The 20,875-nt window shown below is 49.7% G+C and overlaps 5 non-coding genes across 5 annotated transcripts; all 5 read right to left on the bottom strand.

Moving 5' to 3' along the window:
- Window positions 1–618: 618 nt before the first annotated feature.
- Window positions 619–711, bottom strand: LOC136119580 (small nucleolar RNA SNORD116). Its single transcript, XR_010655563.1, has one exon. It is a non-coding gene; the product is annotated as a small nucleolar RNA SNORD116 (small nucleolar RNA).
- A 2,636-nt stretch (window positions 712–3,347) lies between these two features.
- LOC136119558 (small nucleolar RNA SNORD116) lies at window positions 3,348–3,440 on the bottom strand. Its single transcript, XR_010655542.1, has one exon. It is a non-coding gene; the product is annotated as a small nucleolar RNA SNORD116 (small nucleolar RNA).
- Window positions 3,441–6,129: 2,689 nt separating this feature from the next.
- LOC136119564 (small nucleolar RNA SNORD116) lies at window positions 6,130–6,222 on the bottom strand. The gene has a single exon (XR_010655548.1). It is a non-coding gene; the product is annotated as a small nucleolar RNA SNORD116 (small nucleolar RNA).
- Window positions 6,223–16,190: 9,968 nt separating this feature from the next.
- On the bottom strand, window positions 16,191–16,283 carry LOC136119567 (small nucleolar RNA SNORD116). Its single transcript, XR_010655551.1, has one exon. It is a non-coding gene; the product is annotated as a small nucleolar RNA SNORD116 (small nucleolar RNA).
- A 1,937-nt stretch (window positions 16,284–18,220) lies between these two features.
- On the bottom strand, window positions 18,221–18,313 carry LOC136119600 (small nucleolar RNA SNORD116). Its single transcript, XR_010655580.1, has one exon. It is a non-coding gene; the product is annotated as a small nucleolar RNA SNORD116 (small nucleolar RNA).
- Between the last annotated feature and the right edge of the window lie 2,562 nt (window positions 18,314–20,875).

Below are 20,875 nucleotides of genomic sequence, written 5' to 3'. Positions count from 1 at the left end.
GCCAACAGTCACCACGCAGGCTTAAATGCAGCACTCGTTCCTAACCCCACTCCACGATGACCCACTTAGTGCAAACACTGTGCCAGAAGCTGCAGTAGATGAGCTGACATGGGCACCCCTGAGGCCTAATCCATCAGCCCCCTTCTGCCAATGTCCAACCCCAGCCAGCCCCACCGACTGCTCCAGACCCACCAGGCACCCAAGAACCTCAATGCGCCAAACGCAATGACAGGGAGGGCCACAGGCCTGGCCAGAGGTTCCATGCTCCAACCAGGGAAGCTTTCTCATTTTGGCTTCCAGAATTAACCCCCAAAGTGGCACGCACAAACCGTGACACTGGCCAAAACACACCTCCCAAGCTGCAAGCTCAATGGGCCTACCCCAGTCCACACTCCCACTCTGAAGATCAGCAGTTGAGCCTGCCCCCTCAAATTCCCTCATCGGCCTTTCAGCAGGGACCTGGGATTCATAGACGACCCAGTTTATGTGCAGACACGGTCCACTCTCAGATAGAAACCCCTCCAAAGCTGGAGACCTGGGTGGTGTTTGCATCATGTCAGGAGGGGACGATGGCCCTCACACCTAACTGTGCCCTACCCCCGAGAGAGGAAACGTGCTGGACCTCAGTTTCGATGAGGAGACGGTAGAGTGTTCTCACTCATTTTGTTCAGATTTTCCAAGGAATGCATACAAGGGTGTCGTCATCGATGCAAGCTCTGCTGGGAAGCTGTAGAACATAACCGGGCTGCCGCGGGGCTCTGCACAGGAGCCATTACCCTGGAGTACTCCAACAGCCTGGGGAATCCACAGTCCTCAGGCCACTCAGCAAAAGCAACAATCAATCCACTCTTGCAGCCATTGGGCCCATCTGAGGAAAACCTAATATAGAATGGCACATCTTAGGGTGAGTGAATGCCTACCGTCCTGAGTTATCCACGGCCATGATCAGCAACATGCACTCGCCTCACTTTTTCCAGTTTTCTTAGCACATCCAGTCATCAGAGTATGCGAAGGTCATCTTCTTCTTGCTGACAGCCAGCCTTGCCGAGCTACTACACCTGAGAAGTGGACAGAAATAACAGAGGTTTCAGAAGTGGACCGAGGTCCTCAGGGAACATGATCCATGCGAATATTTACCTGGGTTTCTGCTCTGAACCTGCTTCCCAAGGACCTATATCTCTTACCGAGTACTGATTTGTGTCTCACAGCATGTCTGCAGGAAGTTAGGCACGTACAGTGGCCAGTGTGTGAGACGCTGTATGTGTGTATTCACGCGCGTGGGCGTGTGTGACTGCGACTGCGCACGAGGACGCGATTGTGGGTTCCTGCGTGTGCCTCTGAAAACACGTCTTGCTCTCTGTGTGTCCCTGTGGCCCTCTGCAGAGGCCTCCAACAGTAAATACCAGAGTTTATACACAACACCCTGGTTGGACTCCCAACAGAAAAAGAAAGGCTCCTGTGAGCTGCAAGAGACTTATGAGAACTGTGACCCCCAGGAGCTGTAGAAATAGGCCACAGACTCCCACTCTCCCACAGCCATGCCTCTGACCAAAGCACGAACCTAGATGAGACCTGCCTACCGGCCGTGGGTGTCACATGTGTGTGGACATGGACATCCTGCCAGCTAACAGCACATCTTCCGGAAGCAAGGGAAACTCCTATGGGCGGGCTGAAACCGGCCTGCAGATGGGTACAGGCAAGATGCAGCCTGGCACCATTCAAGGGCCTAACGAAATTTGGCCCAAATGCCAATTCTCGCCAACTAGGCCAAATCGTGTTCCGTGGACCCATGTGTATGCCCAACGTGGGAAGTGGTGGGCTTAAGCACCCATAACCCAGGTTGGAACCCCACGGCAAAACTAGATCATCTTCCCGGCCACACCTCCCCATCGCCCAGCCGGCAGGTTTCTCGGCCCTGAAACCGGAGGAAATGCTCAAATGCTTGACAGCCTCGTCCTAAGTGCCCTCCTCCTGCCCTCAGGGCAACTCGACCTTACTTGAAGCCACAGACATCATGCGAACACGGGGTCACTGTACTACAAGGAAGACAGACCACATACATGTCTGCTTTGATGACACCGACCCCACCCCATGCATTCTGGCACTTCTCCACTGCCACAGTGACACTACCAAGGACCTTACAGAGATCAAAAGCACTGTCCCCGAGGACCACAGACAGACTTCCAACAGGAGACCTCTGCCACGCGAGGGGACCTGTAAGTCTGAAAGGGCACAGTGCCTGTCCACGGCAGCTCACCTAGCATAGCAACAGTGCCCCCATCTCTGTCCCGCGTAAACTTCTGGCTGTTCGAAAGGCCTGCATGACACACGGGCCGGCCGCATCATGCCCTCCGGGAGAAAAACTTTCACTTTGCACATTCCCAAACATGGGACAAAGCGGCCAGAGGGCATGTTCGCATAACTCACCTTCCTCCAAGGAGGCCAGCACAAATGCCTCAGCATGTCCATCTTCTCTAGGTCCCGCAAGACACCCTTTGGGAATCATCCCTCCAGCAACGGAATCTCAACTCATCACAGGTTACCTACCTCACCGAATCCTCATGAGATGCCAAAGCCATCCCCTTCATAGGCATCTGATGCCAGCCCACCACAAACAGGACACATGCTTGGGAAGCCATGGCCAGCATCTGCAACCCAATGATGACAGCCCATCCCACGACATCAAACAGGACATGTCCTCATAATACCTCACCTTCCTCTCCAGGCCAGCAGTCACCACGCAGGCTTAAATGCAGCACTCCTTCCTAACCCCACTCCACGATGACCCACTTAGTGCAAACACTGTGCCAGAAGCTGCAGTAGATGAGCTGACATGGGCACCACTGAGGCCTAATCCATCAGCCCCCTTCCGCCAACGTCCAACTCCAGCCCACACCCACCCACTGCTCCAGCCCCACCGGGCACTCAAGAACCTCAACACGCCAAACTCAAGACAGGGAGGGCCACACAGGCCTGGCATGAGGCTCCATGCTCCAATCAGGGAAGCTTGCACATTTTGGCTTCCAGAATTAACCACCGAAGCAGCGTGCACAAAGCGTGATCCCGGCCAAAGCACACCTTTCCAAGCTGCAAGCTCACTGGGCCTACACCGGCACACAATCCAACTCTGAAGACCATCATGAGAGCCTTCCCACTCGCATTCCCTTAACGGTCTTCTAGCAGCGACCTGATATTCATACATGATCCAGCTTACGGGCAGACACAGTCGAACCTCAGACAGTAGCACCTCCAATTCTGGAGCCCTGAGTGGTGTTTGCATGCATGTCAGCAGGGGACGCTGGCCCTCACTCCTCACTGTCTGAAACACCCGAGAGAGGAAACGTGCTGGACCTCAGATTCGATGAGGAGACGGTAGAGTGTTCTCACTCATTTTGTTCAGATTTTCCAAGGAATGCATACCAGGGTGTCATCATCGATCCAAGCACGTGCTGGGACGCTGCACAACACAACCGGGCATGCCATGCGGGTCTGCAGAGGAGCCATGACCTCCTAGTACTCCAAAACCCTGGGCAATCCGCAGCCCTCAGGCCACTCTGCAAGAGCAACAGTCAATCTACTCTTGCAGCCACTGGGGCCGTCAGAAGAAAACCTAATATCCAATGACACATGTTGTGGTGGTTGAATACCTACCATCCTGAAATATCCACGTCCACGCTCGGAAACGTGGGCCCGCCTCACTTCTTCCAGTTCTCCTCAGCACCTCCAGTCGTCAGCCCACGCAAACGTCCTCTTGTCTTTGCTGACGGCCAGCCTTGCCAAGAAACTGCACCTGAGATGTGGACGGAAATCACGCAGGATTCAGAAGTGAACCTGGGTCCTTAGAGAACATGATTTATGCGAACATTTACCTGGGCTGGAGCCCTGAACCTGCTTCACAAGGACCTCTATCCCTTACCAAGAACTGAAAGTGTGTCTGACAGCATGACTGCAGGAAGTTAGGCATGTACGTTGGCCGTTGTGTGTGAGGGTGTATGCGTGTGTTCCTGCGTGTGCACGTGCGTGACTATGACTACGCATGATGATGCGCTTGTGGGTTTCTGTGTCAGCCTCTGCATCCCCGTCCTGGTCTTTGTGTGTCCTTGAGGCCCTCTGCAGTGACACTGAATAGTAAAAGTCACAGGTTATACACAGTACCCTGGCTTTGGACCACCCCACTGAATGGAGAAACATCCCTACCAGCTTCAAGAAGCCACATGAGAACTTTGACCCCCAGAGGCTGTTGAAATAGGCCACGGACTCCCGCTATCCCACAGCCATGCCTTCTGACCAAAGCACAAAGACTCGAGGAGATCTGCCTCCCAGCCGTGAGTGTCACATCTACGTGGACCTAGAGACCCTGCTAGCTACTAACACATCTGATGTGCACTTGGGGTCACTCCCAGCGCTTTTGGAAGCAAGGGAACTTCCCATGGATGGCGTTGACAATGACCTGCAGCTGGCTATAGGCAAGATGCAACCCGGCACCTCTCAGGGGTCTAAAGGACTTCAGCCCAAGTGTGACTTCTCACCAACTAGGCCAAATCACTTTCTGTGGACCTGTTGGAAAGCCCACCACGGCAAGAGGTGGTCTTCAGCAACCACGACCCAGGTTCAAACCCCACAGCAGAAACTAGGCCACCTTTCCAGCCACGTCTCGGCCAGCTCCCCCTCGACAGGATTCAGAGCCCTGAATCCCGAGGAAACGCTCAAACACTGAGCAACCTTGTCCTCACTGCCCTCCTCCTGCCCACACGGCAACTCGACCCTACTGGAAGCCACAGATAACATGCGAACACGGGGACACTATACACCAGGGAAGACAAACCGCAAGCATGTCTGCTTTGATGATGCCAAACCCACACCATGCATTCTGGCACTTCTCCACTGCCACAGCGATACTACCGAGGACCTCACAGAGATCAAAGGCACTGTCCCCGAGGACCACAAACTTCCAACGGAAGACCTCTGCCATGAGAGGGGACCTGGAAGCCAGTAAGGGCACAGTGGCTGTCAAGGTCAGCACACCTGGCATCACAACAGTGCGCCCATCTCTACCATGCCAACGGACTGCTTCGGATAAACCTCTGGCTGTTAGATAGGCATCCGTACCTCATGGGCCGGCCGCGTCACGCCTTCCGGGAAAAACACTTTCGCTTTGCACATTCCCAAACTAGGGAACAAAGTGGCCAAAGGGCATGTTTGCATAACTCACCTACCCCAATGAGGCCGGCACACACTCCTCAGCATATCGATCTTTTCTAGCTTATGCAAGACACCCTTTGGGAATCATTTCTCCAGCAACGGGATCACAAGTCTACACAGGTTACCTACCTCATCGCATCCACGTGAACCGCCAAAGCCATCCTCTCCATAGGCAGGTGATGCCAGCCCATCAAGTACATGACAAATCCTTGAGAAGCCGAGGCCAGAGCCTGCAACCCAATGATGACAGCCCATGCCACAACATCACGTAGGACCTGTCCTTTCCATGCCTTACCTTCCTGTCCAGACCATCAGCCACGACGCAGGCTTAAATGCAACACTCGGATCTCACCCCACTCCATGATGACCCACGGGGGGAAAACCCTGTGCCAGGAATTCCAATACAGGAGCTGACAAGCGCAACACCGAGGCCTAATCCATCAGCCCCCTTGCGCCGATGCCCAACGTCAGCCCCCACACACCCACTGCTCCAGCCCCACTGGGCACTCAAGAACTTCACCATGACAAATGCAAAAACAGGGAGGGCCACAGGCCTGGCCTGAGTCTCCGGGCTCCAACCAGGGAAGCTTTCTCATTTTGGCTTCCAGAATTAACCCCCAAAGCAGCACGCACAAACCGTGACACTGGCCAAAACATACCTCCCAAGCTGCAAGCTCACTGAACCTACCTCAGCCCACACTCCGACTCTGAAGATCAGCAGGTGAGACTGCCCCCTCACATTCCCTCAACGGCCTTTCAACTGGGACCTGGGATTCATAGACGACCCAGTTTATGCGCAGACACGGACCACCCTCAGACAGGAACCCCTCCAATGCTGGAGCCCTGGGTGGTATTTGCATGCATGTCAGGAGGGGACGATGGCCCTTACTCCTAACTGTGCCTTACCCCCGACAGAGGAAACGTGCTGGACCTCAGACTCGATGAGGAGACGGTAGAGTGTTCTCACTCATTTTGTTCAGATTTTCCAAGGAATGCATAAAAGGGTGTCATCATCGATCCAAGCACGTGCTGGGACGCTGCACAACACAACCACGCATGCCATGCGGGTCTCCAGAGGAGCCATGACCTCGTAGTACTCCAAAACCCTGGGGAATCCACAGCCCTCAGGCCACTCTGCAAGAGTAACAGTCAATCTACTCTTGAAGCCACTGGGCCCGTCTGAGGAAAACCTAATATTCAGTGGCACATCTTAGGGTGGGTGAACGCCTACCTTCCTGAGTCATCCAGGACCATGCTTAGCAACCGGCCCCCACCTCACTTTTCCAGTTCTCCTTAGCACCTCCAGTCATCAGACAACGTGAACGTCTTCTTGCCTTTCCTGACGGCCACCCCTCCCCAGGAACTGCACCTGAGAAGTGGACATAAATCACGCAGTCATCAGAATTGGACCGGGGTCCTCAGAGAACGTGATTCATGCCAATGTTTACCTGGGCTTGAGCCCAGTCAGAGAACGTGATTCATGCCAATGTTTACCTGGGCTTGAGCCCAGACCCTGCTTACCAAGGACCTCTACCCTTACTGAGAACTTAATGTTTGTCTGACAGCACGACTGCAGGATGTTAGGAACGTACGTTGCCCGGCATGTGAGAGGGTCTATGTGTGTGTTCACGCGTGTGCGTGGGTGTGACTGTCACTGCTCACGAGGACGTGCTTCTGGGCTTCTTTGTGTTCCGCTCAAACTGCATCTTGGTCTCCGTGTGTCCCTGAGGCCCTCTGCAGAAACACCGAAGCGTAAAAGCCACAGTTTATACACAGAATGCTGGCATTGGACACAGACACCCCTGAATGGAGAAAGACCCCTTCAAGCTTCAAGAGGCTGAATGCGAACTCTGAAACCCGGAGGCTGTTGAAGTAGGCCACGGATTCCCGCTCTCCCACAGCCTAGCCTTGTGATCAAAGCACAAAGACCTAACCAGGCTTGCCTCCCGGCCGTGGGTGTGACATATACGTGGACCCGGAGAAGCTGCCAGCTAGTAGCATGTCTGATGTGCAATTGGGGCCACTTCCAGCACTCCCGGAGGCAAGACAACCTCTGCTGGTTGGGCCGACTCTGACCTGCAGCAGGCTCCAGGCAAGATGCAGCCCGGCACCACTCAAGGGGCTAACGAAATTCGGCCTATGTGCCAATTCTGGCCAACTAGGCCAAATCACTTTCTGTGGACCCATAGGAATGCCCACCACAGGAATTGGTGGGCTTCAGCAACCATAACTCTTGTTCAGAACCCACAGCCGAAACTAGGCTACCATCCCTGCCATGTTTTGTCAGCACCCACCCAGCAGGGTTGGCGGCCCTGAACCCTGAGGAAACGCACAAATCCTGGCCAGCCCCGTCCTCCGTGGCCTCCTCCTGCCCACGGGGCAACTCAACCCTATTAGAAGCCACAGATACCGTGCAAAAAGGGGGACACTGTACACCAGGGGTGAGAGATTGTAACATGCCTGCTTTGATGACACTGACCCTACTCCACGGATCCTGGCACTTCTCCGCTGCCACAGTGACACTACCGAGAACCTCACAGAGACCAAAGGCACTGTCCCCGAGAACCAAAAACAGATTGCCAACGGAAGACCTCTGCCACTCAAGGGGACCTGGACACTTCAAAGGGCACAGTGCCTGTCTGCGGCAGCGTACCTGGCATCGCAACAGTGTCCGCGTTGCTGTTCCACCAACAGACTGCTCCAGATAAATCTCTGGCTCTTTGAAATTCCTGCGAGGTTTTGTGGGAAGATGGCGGAAGAGTAAGACGCGGAGATCGCCTTCCTCCCCACGGATACAACAGAAATACATCTACACGTGGAACAACTCCTACAGAACACCTACTGAAGGCTGGCAGAAGACCTCAGAGCTCCCAAAAGGCCAGAAACTCCCCACGTACCTGGGTAGGGCAAAAGAAAAAAAGAAAAAACAGAGAAAAAAGAATAAGGACGGCACCTGCACCAGTGGGAGGGAGCTGTAAAGGAGGAAAAGTTTCCACACACTAGGAAGCCCCTCCGCGGGTGGAGACTGCGGGAGGCGGAGGGGGGAGCTTCGGGACCGCGGAGTGGTGCACAGCGACGGGTGTGGAGGGCAAAGCGGGGAGATTCCTGCACAGACGATCGGTGCCGACCGGCACTCACCAACCCGAGAGGCTTGTCTGCTCACCCGCCGGGGCGGGCGGGGCTGCGAGCTGAGGCTCGGGTTTCGGTTTTGGACGGAGCGCAGGGAGAGGACTGGGATTGGCGGCTTGAACATAGCCTGAAGGGGTTAGTGCACCACGGCTAGCCGGGAGGGAGTTCGGGGAAAAGCCTGCACCTGCCGAAGAGGCAAGAGACTTTTTCTTCCCTCTTTGTTTCCTGGTGCGCGAGGAGAGGGGTTTAAGAGCGCTGCTTAAAGGAACTCCAGAGACGGGCGCGAGCCGCGGCTAAAAGCGCGAACCCCAGAGACGGGCGCGAGCCGCGGCTAAAAGCGCGGATCCCAGAGACGGGCGGGAGACGCTAAGGCTGCTGCTGCCGCCACCAAGGGGCCTGTGTGCGAGCACAGGTCACTCTCCACACCCCTCTTCCACGGAGCCTGTGCAGCCCGCCACTGCCAGGTTCCCGGGATACAGGGACAACTTCCCCGGGAGTACGCACAGCGGGTCTCAGGCTGGAGCAACGTCACGCTGGCCTCTGCCGCCGCAGGCCCACCCCGCAGGCAGTGCCCCTCCCTCCCCCCCGGCCTGAGTGCGCCAGAGCCCCCGAATCAGCGGCTTCTTTAACCCCATACTGTCTGAGCAAAAAACAGACGCCCTCCAGCGACCTACACGCAGAGGCAGGGCCAAATCCAAAGCTGAGCCCCTGTGAGCTGTGAGAACAAAGAAGAGAAAGGGAAATCTCTCCCAGCAGCCACAGAAGCAGCGGATTAAAGCTCCACAATCAACTTCATATACCCTGCATCTGTGGAATACCTGAATAGACAGGGAGTGATCCCAAATTGAAGAGGTGGAATTTAGGAGCGAGATCTGTGATTTTTTTCCCTTTTCCTCTTTTTGTGAATGTGTACATGTATGCTTCTGTGTGAGATCTTGTCTGTATACTCTTGCTTCCACCATTTGTCCTAGGGCTCTATCCATCCATGGTTTTTTAAGAAAAATTTTTTTTTCTTAATAATTAATTTTAATTGTAATAACTTTATTATACTTTACCTTCGTTCTTTCTTTCTTTCCTTCCTTCCTTCCCTCCTTTAGACAACGAATCACCCCAAATTGAGGAGGTGGTCTCTGAGAGCAAGATTTATGATTTTTCCCCCTTTACCTCTTTTTCTGAACGTGTATGTGTATGCTTCTGTGTAAGATTTTCTCTGTGTAGCTTTGCTTCCAACATTTGTCCTAAGGTTCTATCCGGCCCTTTTTTTTTTCTAAATATTTTTTAATTCAATAACTATATTATACTTTATTTTATTTTTACTGTATCTTCTTTCTTTCTTTTTTCCTTCTTTCCCTCCTTCCTCCCTTCCTCCCTCCCTCCCTCCCTCCCTCCTTTCTTTCCTTCTTTGCTTCTTTCTTCCTTCCTTCCTTTCTTCCTTTCCTTCTTTCTTTCCTCATACTTCTACTAATTCTCTCTACATTTTCTCCTTCTTTCCCTCCTCCCTTCCTTCCTTCCTCCCTCCCTCCCTCCCTCCTTTCTTTCCTTCTTTGCTTCTTTCTTCCTTCCTTCCTTTCCTCCTTTCCTTCTTTCTTTCCTCATACTTCTACTAATTCTCTCTACATTTTCTCCTTCTTTCCCTCCTCCCTTCCTTCCTTCCTCCCTCCCTCCCTCCCTCCTTTCTTTCCTTCTTTGCTTCTTTCTTCCTTCCTTCCTTTCCTCCTTTCCTTCTTTCTTTCCTCATACTTCTACTAATTCTCTCTACATTTTCTCCTTCTTTCCCTCCTTCCTTCCTTCCTTCCTCCCTCCCTCCCTCCCTCCTTTCTTTCCTTCTTTGCTTCTTTCTTCCTTCCTTCCTTTCCTCCTTTCCTTCTTTCTTTCCTCATACTTCAACTAATTCTCTCTACTTTGTCTCCCTTTTATTCTGAGCCGTGTGGATGAAAGGCTCTTGGTGCTCCAGCCCAGGAGTCAGGGCTCTGCCTCTGAGGTAGGAGAGCCAACTTCAGGACACTGGTCAACAAGAGACCTCCCAGCTCCACATAATATTAAATGGCGGAAATCTCCCAGAGACCTCCATCTTAACACCAGCACCCAGCTTCACTCAACGACCAGCAAGCCACAGTGCTGGACAACCTATGCCAAACAACTAGCAAAACAGGAACACAACCCCACCCATTAGCAGAGAGGCTGCCTAAAATCATAATAAGGCCACAGACACCCCAAAACACACCACCAGACGTGAACCTGCCCACTAGAGAGACAAGATCCAGCCTCATCCAGCACAACACAGGCACTAGTCCCCTTCACCAGGAAGCCTACACAACCCACTGAAACAACCTTAGCCACTGGAGACAGACATCAAAAACAACGGGAACTACGAACGTGCAGCCTGCAAAAAGGAGACCCCAAACACAGTAAGATAAGCAAAATGAGAAGACAGAAAAACACACAGCAGATGAAGGAGCAAGATAAAAACCCACCAGACCTAACAAATGAAGAGGAAATAGGCAATCTACCTGAAAAAGAATTCAGAATAATGATAGTAAGGATGATCCAAAATCTTGGAAGTAGAATGGACAAAATGCAAGAAACAGTTAACAAGGACCTAGAAGACATAAAGATGAAACAAGCAACGATGAACAACGCAATAAATGAAATTAAAAGTACTCTAGATAGGATCAATAGCAGAATAACTGAGGCAGAAGAACGGATAAGTGACCTGGAAGATAAAGTAGTGGAAATAACTACTGCAGAGCAGAATAAAGAAAAAAGAATGAAAAGAACTGAGGACAGTCTCAGAGACCTCTGGGACAACATTAAACGCACCAACATTCGAATTATAGGGGTTCCAGAAGAAGAAGAAAAAAAGAAAGGGACTGAGAAAATATTTGAAGAGATTATAGTTGAAAACTTCCCTAATATGGGAAAGGAAATAGTTAATCAAGTCCAGGAAGCACAGAGAGTCCCATACAGGATAAATACAAGGAGAAATACGCCAAGACACATATTAATCAAACTGTCAAAAATTAAATACAAAGAAAGCATATTAAAAGCAGCAAGGGAAAAACAACAAATAACACACAAGGGAATCCCCATAAGGTTAACAGCTGATCTCTCAGCAGAAACCCTACAAGCCAGAAGGGAGTGGCAGGACATACTAAAAGTGATGAAGGAGAAAAACCTGCAACCAAGACTACTCTACCCAGCAAGGATCTCATTCAGATTTGATGGAGAAATTAAAACCTTTACAGACAAGCAAAAGCTGAGAGAGTTCAGCACCACCAAACCAGCTTTACAACAAATGCTAAAGGAACTTCTCTAGACAAGAAACACAAGAGAAGGAAACGACCTATAATAACGAACCCAAAACAATATAGAAAATGGGAATAGGAACATACATATCGATAATTACCTTAAATGTAAATGGACTAAATGCTCCCACCAAAAGACACAGATTGGCTGAATGGATACAAAAACAAGACCCTTATATATGCTGTCTACAAGAGACCCAATTCAGACCTAGAGACACATACAGACTGAAAGTAAGGGGATGGAAAAAGATATTCCATGCAAATGGAAACCAAAAGAAAGCTGGAGTAGCAATTCCCATATCAGACAAAATAGACTTTAAAATAAGGACTATTAAAAGGGACAAAGAAGGACACTACATAATGATCAAGGGATCGATCCAAGAAGAAGATATAACAATTGTAAATATTTATGCACCCAACATAGGAGCACCTCAATACATAAGGCAAATACTAACAGCCATAGAAGGGGAGATCGACAGTAACACATTCATAGTAGGGGACTTTAACACCCCACTTTCACCCATGGACAGATCATCCAAAATGAAAATAAATAAAGAAACACAAGCTTTAAATGATACATTACACAAGATGGACTTAATTGATATTTATAGGACACTCCATCCAAAAACAACACAATACACATTTTTCTCAAGTGCTCATGGAACATTCTCCAGGATAGATCATATCTTGGGTCACAAATCAAGCCTTGGTAAATTTAAGAAAACTGAAATTGTATCAAGTATCTTTTCTGACCACCACGCCATGAGACTAGATATCAATTACAGGAAAAGATCTGTAAAAAATACAAACACATGGAGGCTAAACAATACACTACTTAATAATGAAGTGATCACTGAAGAAATCAAAGAGGAAATAAAAAAATACCTAGAAACAAATGACAATGGAGACACAATGACCCAAAACCTATGGGATGCAGCAAAAGCAGTTCTAAGGGGGAAGTTTATAGAAATACAAGCCCACCTTAAGAAGCAGGAAACATCTCGAATAAACAACCTAACCTTGCACCTCAAGCAATTAGAGAAAGAAGAACAAAAAAACCCCAAAGCTAGCAGAAGGAAAGAAATCATAAAAATCAGATCAGAAATAAATGAAAAAGAAATGAAGGAAACAATAGCAAAGATCAATAAAACGAAAAGCTGGTTCTTTGAGAAGATAAACAAAATTGATAAACCACTAGCCAGACTCATCAAGAAAAAAAAGGAGAAGACTCAAATCAATAGAATTAGAAATGAAAAAGGAGATGTAACAACTGGCACTGCAGAAATTAAAAAAATCATGAGAGATTACTACAAGCAACTCTATGCCAATAAAATGGACAATCTGGAAGAAATGGACAAATTCTTAGAAATGCACAACCTGCCAAGACTGAATCAGGAAGAAATGGAAAATATGAACAGACCAATCACAAGTACTGAAATTGAAACTGTGATTAAAAATCTTCCAACAAACAAAAGCCCAGGACCAGATGGCTTCACAGGTGAATTCTATCAAACGTTTAGAGAAGAGCTAACACCTATCCTTCTCGAACTCTTCCAAAACATAGCAGAGGGAGGAACACTCCCAAATTCCTTCTACGAGGCCACCATCACCTTGATACCAAAACCAGACAAGGATGTCACAAAGAAAGAAAACTACAGGCCAATATCACTGATGAACATAGATGCAAAAATCCTCAGCAAAATACTAGCAAACAGAATCCAACAGCACATTAAAAGGATCATACACCATGATCAAGTGGGGTTTATTCCAGGAATGCAAGGATTCTTCAATATATGCAAATCTATCCATGTGATAAACCATATTAACAAATTGAAGGAGAAAAACCATATGATCATCTCAATAGATGCAGAGAAAGCCTTCGACAAAATTCAACACCCATTTATGATAAAAACCCTCCAGAAAGTAGGCATAGAGGGAACTTTCCTCAACATAATAAAGGCCATATATGACAAGCCCACAGCAAACATCATCCTCAATGGTGAAAAACTGAAAGCATTTCCACTAAGATCAGGAACAAGACAAGGTTGCCCACTCTCACCACTCTTATTCAACATAGTTTTGGAAGTTTTAGCCACAGCAATCAGAGAAGAAAAGGATATAAAAGGAATCCAAATCGGAAAAGAAGAAGTAAAGCTGTCACTGTTTGCAGATGACATGATACTATACGTAGAGAATCCTAAAGATGCTACCAGGAAACTACTAGAGCTAATCAATGAATTTGCTAAAGTAGCAGGATACAAAATTAATGCACAGAAATCTCTGGCATTCCTATATACTAATGATGAAAAATCTGAAAGTGAAATCAAGAAAACACTCCCATTTACCATTGCAACAAAAAGAATAAAATATCTAGGAATAAACCTACCTAAGGAGACGAAAGACCTGTATGCAGAAAATTATAAGACACTGATGAAAGAAATTAGAGATGATACAAATACATGGAGAGATATACCATGTTCTTGGATGGGAAGAATCAACATTGTGAAAATGACTCTACTACCCAAAGCAATCTACAGATTCAATGCAATCCCTATCAAACTACCACTGGCATTTTTCACAGAACTAGAACAAAAAATTTCGCAATTTGTATGGAAACACAAAAGACCCCGAATAGCCAAAGCAATCTTGAGAACGAAAAAAGGAGCTAGAGGGATCAGGCTCCCTGACTTCAGACTATACTACAAAGCAACAGTAATCAAGACAGTATGGTACTGGCACAAAAACAGAAAGATAGATCAGTGGAACAGGATAGAAAGCCCAGAGATAAACCCACGCACATATGGACACCTTATCTTTGATAAAGGAGGCAGGAATGTGCAGTGGAGAAAGGACAGCCTCTTCAATAAATGGTGCTGGGAAAACTGGACAGGTACATGTAAAAGTATGAGATTAGATCACTCCCTAACACCATACACAAAAATAAGCTCAAAATGGATTAAAGACCTAAATGTAAGGCCAGAAACTATCAAACTCTTAGAGGAAAACATAGGCAGAACACTCTATGACATAAATCACAGCAAGATCCTTTCTGACCCACCTCCTAGAGTAATGGAAATAAAAACAAAAATAAACAAATGGGACCTATAGAAACTTCAAAGCTTTTGCACAGCAAAGGAAACCATAATCAAGACCAAAAGACAACCCTCAGAATGGGAGAAAACATTTGCAAATGAAGCAACTGACAAAGGATTCATCTCCAAAATTTACAAGCAGCTCATGCAGCTCAATAACAAAAAAACAAAAAACCCCATCCAAAAATGGGCAGAAGACCTAAATAGACATTTCTCCAAAGAAGATATACAGAATGCCAACAAACACATGAAAGAATGCTCAACATCATTAATCATTAGAGAAATGCAAATCAAAACTACAATGAGATATCATCTCACACCAGTCAGAATGGCCATCATCAAAAAATCTAGAAACAATAAATGCGGGAGAGGGTGTGGAGAGAAGGGGACACTCTTGCACTGCTGGTGGGAATGTGAATTGGTTCAGCCACTGTGGAGAACAGTATGGAGGTTCCTTAGAAAACTACAAATAGAATTACCATATGACCCAGCAATCCCACTACTGGGCATATACCCTGAGAAAACCAAAATTCAAAAAGAGTCATGTACCAAAATGTTCATTGCAGCTCTATTTACAATAGCCCGGAGATGGAAACAACCTAAGTGCCCATCATCGGACGAATGGATAAAGAAGATGTGGCACATATACACAATGGAATATTACTCAGCCTTAAAAAGAAATGAAGTTGAGCTATTTGTAATGAGATGGATAGACCTAGAGTCTGTCATACAGAGTGAAGTGAGTCAGAAAGAAAAAGACAAATACCATTATGCTGACACATATATATGGAATTTAAGGGGAATAAATGTCATGAAGAACCTAGGGGTAAGACAGGAATAAAGACGCAGACCTACTGGAGAACGGACTTGAGGATATGGGGAGGGGGAAGGGTGAGTTTAGACAGGGCGAGAGAGAGTCATGGACATATACACACTAACAAACGTAGTAAAGTAGATAGCTAGGGGGAAGCAGCCGCAAGGCACAGGGATATTAGCTCGGGGCTTTGTGACAGCCTGGAGGGGTGGGATGGGGAGAGTGGGAGGGAGGGAGACGCAAGAGGAAAGACATATGGGAACATATGTATATGTATAGCTGATTCACTTTGTTATAAAGCAGAAACTAACACACCACTGTAAAGCAATTATACCCTAATAAAGATGTTTAAAAAAAAAAAAAAAAAAAAGTCCTGCGAGCCTCACGGGCCGGACACATCATGCCCTGTGGGAAAAACAATTTTAGCTTTGCACATTCCCAAACAAGGTAACAAAGTGCCCAAAGGGCATGTACGCATAACTCACCTATCCTCCAGGAGAGCGGCACAGACACATCAGCATATCTATTTTCTCTACGTCCTGCAAGACACCCTTTGGGCGTCATGCCTCCGGCAATGGGATCACAGCTCTACGCAGGTTACCTACCCCGCTCCTCACTGTCCCCTATGCCCGAGAGAAGAAACGTGCTGGACCTCAGACTCGATGAGGAGACGGTAGAGTGTTCTCACTCATTTTGTTCAGATTTTCCAAGGAATGCATACAAGGGTGTCATCATCGATCCAAGCACGTGCTGGGACGCTGCACAACACAACCGCACATGCCATGCAGGTCTCCAGAGCAGCCATGACCTCGTAGTACTCCAAAACCCTGGGGAATCCACAGCCCTCAGGCCACTCTGCAAGAGCAACAGTCAATCTACTCTTGAAGACACTGGGCCCGTCTGAGGAAAACCTAATATCCAGTGGCACATCTTAGGGTGGGTGAACGCCTACCTTCCTGAGTCATCCAGGACCATGCTTAGCAACCTGCCCCCACCTCACTTTTCCAGTTCTCCTTAGCACCTCCAGTCATCACACAACGCGAAACTCTTCTTGCCTTTCCTGACAGCTACCCCTGCCCAGCAACTGCACCTGAGAAGTGGACAGAAATCACGCAGGCTTCGGAATTGGACCGGGGTCTGCAGAGAACGTGATTCATGTGAATGTTAACCTGGGCTCGAGCCCGGACCCTGCTTCCCAAGGACCTCCAGCCTTACTGAGAACTCAATGTTTGTCTGACAGCACGACTGCAGAATGTTAGGCACGTACGTTGCCCGGTATGTGAGAGGGTCTATATGTGTGTTCACGCGTGTGCACATGTGTGACTGTCACTGCTCACGAGGACACGCTTCCGGGATTCTCTGTGTTCCTCTGAATCCGCATCATGGTCTCCGTGTGTCCCTGAGGCCCTCTGCAGAGACACCGAACCGTAAAACCACAGTTTATACACAGCGCGCTGGCTTTGGACACCGCCCTCCCTGAATAGAGAAAGACCCCTTCAAGCTTCTAGAGGCTGAATGTGAACTCTGAAACCCGGAGGTTGTTGAAGCAGACCACGGATTCCCACTCTCCCACAGCCAAGCCTTCTGACCAAAGCACAAAGACCTAACCAGACTTGCCTCCCGGCCGTGGGTGGTACATATACGTGGACCCGGAGATCCTGCCAGCTAGTAGCACATCTGATGTGCACTTGGGGCCAATTCCAGCACTCCCAGAGGCAAGAGGACCTCCGCTGGTCACGCCAACCCAGACCTGTAGCAGGCTACAGGCAAGATGCAGCCCGGCACCACTCAAGGGGCCAACGAAATTCGGCCTATGTGCCAATTCTCGCCAACTAGGCCAAATCACTTTCCGTGGAACCGTAGGAATGCTCACCACAGGAAGTGGTGGGCTTCAGCAACCATGACCCAAGTTCGGACCCCACAGCCGAAACTAGGCTACCATCCCTGCCGTGTTTCGCCAGCACCCAGACAGCAGTGTTGGCGGCCCTGAACCCCGAGGAAACGCACAAATCCTTCCCAGCCTCGTCCTCTGTGCCTCCTCCTGCCCACGGGGAAACTCGACCCTACTGGAAGCCACAGACATCATGCACACAGCAGGACACTGTACACCAGGGATGACAGACGGTAAGCATGTATGCTTTGATGACACGGACCCTACCCCACGGATCCTGGCACTTCTCCACTGCCACCGCGGTGCTACCGATAACCTCGCAGAGATCAAAGGCACTGTCCCCGAGAACCACAGACAGATTGCCAACGGAAGACCTCTGCCACCCAAGGGGACCTGGAAGCTTCAAAGGGCTCAGTGCCTGTCCACGGCAGAGCACCTGGCATCGCCAACAGTGCCCACGTCACTGTTCCACCAACAGACTGCTCCAGATAAATCGCTGGTTGTTCGAAAGGTCTGCGTGCCTCACAGGCCGGCCGCATCATGCCTTCTGGGAGAAAAACTTTTCCCTTTGCACATTTCCAAACAAGGGAACAAAGTGGCCAAAGGGCATGTTCGCATAACTCACCTATCCTCAAGGAGAGCGGCACAGACACCTCAGCATGTCTATCTTCTCTACGTCCTGCAAGACACCCTTTGGGCGTCATTCCTCCGGCAATGGGATCACAACTCTACGCAGGTTACCTACCTCGCTCCTCACTGTCCGTACGCCCGTGAGAGGAAACCTGCTGGACCTCAGACTCGATGAGGAGACGGTAGAGTGTTCTCACTCATTTTGTTCAGATTTTCCAAGGAATGCATACAGGGGTGTCATCATCGAAACAAGCACATGCTGGGACGCTGCAGAACACAACCGGGCATGCCATGCGGGTCTGCAGAAGAGCCATGACCTCGTAGTACTCCAAAACCCTGGGGAATCCACAGCCCCCAGGCGACTCTGCAAGAGCAACAGTCAATCTACTCTTGAAGCCACTGGGCCCGCCTGAGGAACACCTAATATCCAAAGGCACATTTTAGTGTGGCTGAACGCCTACCTTCCTGTGTTAACCACGTCTACGCTCGGAAACGTGGGACCGCCTCACTTTTTCCAGTTCTCCTCGGCACCTCCAGTCGTCAGCCCACACAAACGTCCTCTTGTCTTTGCTGACGGCCAGCCTTGCCAAGCAGCTGCCCCTGAGATGTGGACAGAAATCATGCAGGATTCAGAAGTGAACGGGCGTCCTTAGGGAACATGATTTATACTAACATATACCTGGGCTGGAGCCCTGAACCTGCTTCACAAGGACCTCTGTCCCTTACCAAGAACTGAAAGTATGTCTGACAGCATGACTGCAGGAACTTAGGCATGTACGTTGGCCTTTGTGTGTGAGGGTGTATGTGTGTGTTCCTGCGTGTGCGCGTGTGTGACTATGACTACGCACGATGATGTGCTTGTGGGTTTCTGTGTGGAACTCTGAATCCCCGTCTTGGTCTTTGTGTGTCCTTGAGGCCCTCTGCAGTGACACTGAATAGTAAATGTCGCAGGTTATACACAATCCCCTGACTTTGGACCACCCCACTGAATGGAGAAATACCCCTGCCAGCTTCAAGAGGCCATATGCTAACTTTGACCACCAGAGGCTGTTGAAATAGGCAACCGACTCCCGCTATCCCTCAGCCATGCCTTCTAACCAAAGCACAAAGTGTCGAGGAGACCTGCCTCCCAGCCGTGAGTGTCACATCTACATGGACCTAGAGACCTTGCTAGCTATTAGCACATCAGATGTGCACCTGGGGTCACTCCCAGCGCTTTTGGAAGCAAGGGAACCTCCGATGGATGGCGTTGACAATGACCTGCTGCTGGCTGCAGACAAGATGCAACCCGGTACCTCTCAAGGGTCTAATGGACTTCAGCCCAAGTGCGACTTCTCGCCAACTAGGCCAAATCACTTTCCGTGGACCCGTTGGAATGCCCACCATGGCAAGAGGTGGTCTTCAGTAACCATGACCCAGGTTCAAACCCCACGGTTAAAACTAGGCCACCTCTCCGGCCACATCTCGGCCAGCTCCCCTCTGGCAGGATTCAGCGCCCTGAATCCCGAGGAAACACTCAAACACTCGGCAACCTTGTCCTCACTGCCCTCCTCCTGCCCACATGGCGACTGGACCCTACTAGAAGCCAGAGATAACATGCGAATACGGGGACACTGTACACCAGGGAAGACAGACCACAAGCATTTCTGCTTTGATGACGCCGAACCCACACCATACATCCTGGCACTTCTCCACTGCCACAGCAAAACTTCTGAGGACCTCACAGAGAAAAGCACTGTCCGCGAGGACCACAGACAAACTTCCAACGGAAGACCTCTGCCACACGAGGAGACCTGGAAGCCAGTAAGGGAAAAGTGGCTGTCAAGGTCAGCGCACCTGGTATCACAACAGTGCGCCCATCTCTACCATGCCAACGGACTGCTTCGGATAAACCTCTGGCTGTTAGACAGGCATCCGTACCTCATGGGCCGGCTGCGTCACGCCTTCCGGGAAAAACACTTTCGCTTTGCACACTCCCAAACTAGGGAACAAAGTGGCCAAAGGGCATGTTAGCATACCTCACCTACCCCGAGCAGGCCAGCACATACTCCTCAGCATATCGATCTTTTCTAGCTTACGCAAGACACCCTTTGGGAATCATTTCTCCGGGAACGGGATCACAAGTCTACACAGGTTACCTACCTCATCGCATCCACGTGAACCGCCAAAGCCATCCTCTCCATAGGCAGGTGATGCCAGCCCATCACATACATGACAAATCCTTGAGAAGCCGAGGCCAGAGCCTGCAACCCAATGATGACAGCCCATGCCACAACATCACGTAGGACCTGTCCTTATCATGCCTTACCTTCCTGTCCAGACCATCAGCCACGACGCAGGCTTAAATGCAACACTCGGATCTCACCCCACTCCACGATGACCCACGGGGGGAAAACACTGTGCCAGGAATTGCAATACAGGAGCTGACAAGCGCAACACCGAGGCCTAATCCATCAGCCCCCTTGCGCCGATGCCCAACGTCAGCCCCCACACACCCACTGCTCCAGCCCCACTGGGCACTCAAGAACTTCACCATGACAAACGCAAAAACAGGGAGGGCCACAGGCCTGGCCTGAGTCTCCGGGCTCCAACCAGGGAAGCTTTCTCATTTTGGCTTCCAGAATTAACACCCAAAGCGGCACAAAAAAACCATGACACTGGCCAAAACATACCTCCCAAGCTGCAAGCTCACTGCACCTACCTCAGCCCACACTCTGACTCTGAACATCAGGAGGTGAGCCTGCCCCCTCACATTCCCTCATCGGCCTTTCAGCAGGGACCTGGGATTCATAGACGACCCAGTTTATGTGCA

Source organism: Phocoena phocoena, chromosome 2 (genome assembly GCF_963924675.1).
Source record: "Phocoena phocoena chromosome 2, mPhoPho1.1, whole genome shotgun sequence".
NCBI classification, from domain to species: domain Eukaryota; kingdom Metazoa; phylum Chordata; class Mammalia; order Artiodactyla; family Phocoenidae; genus Phocoena; species Phocoena phocoena.
Note: the sequence above shows the minus strand (reverse complement) of the source record. Positions and strands in the feature narration are given on the sequence as shown.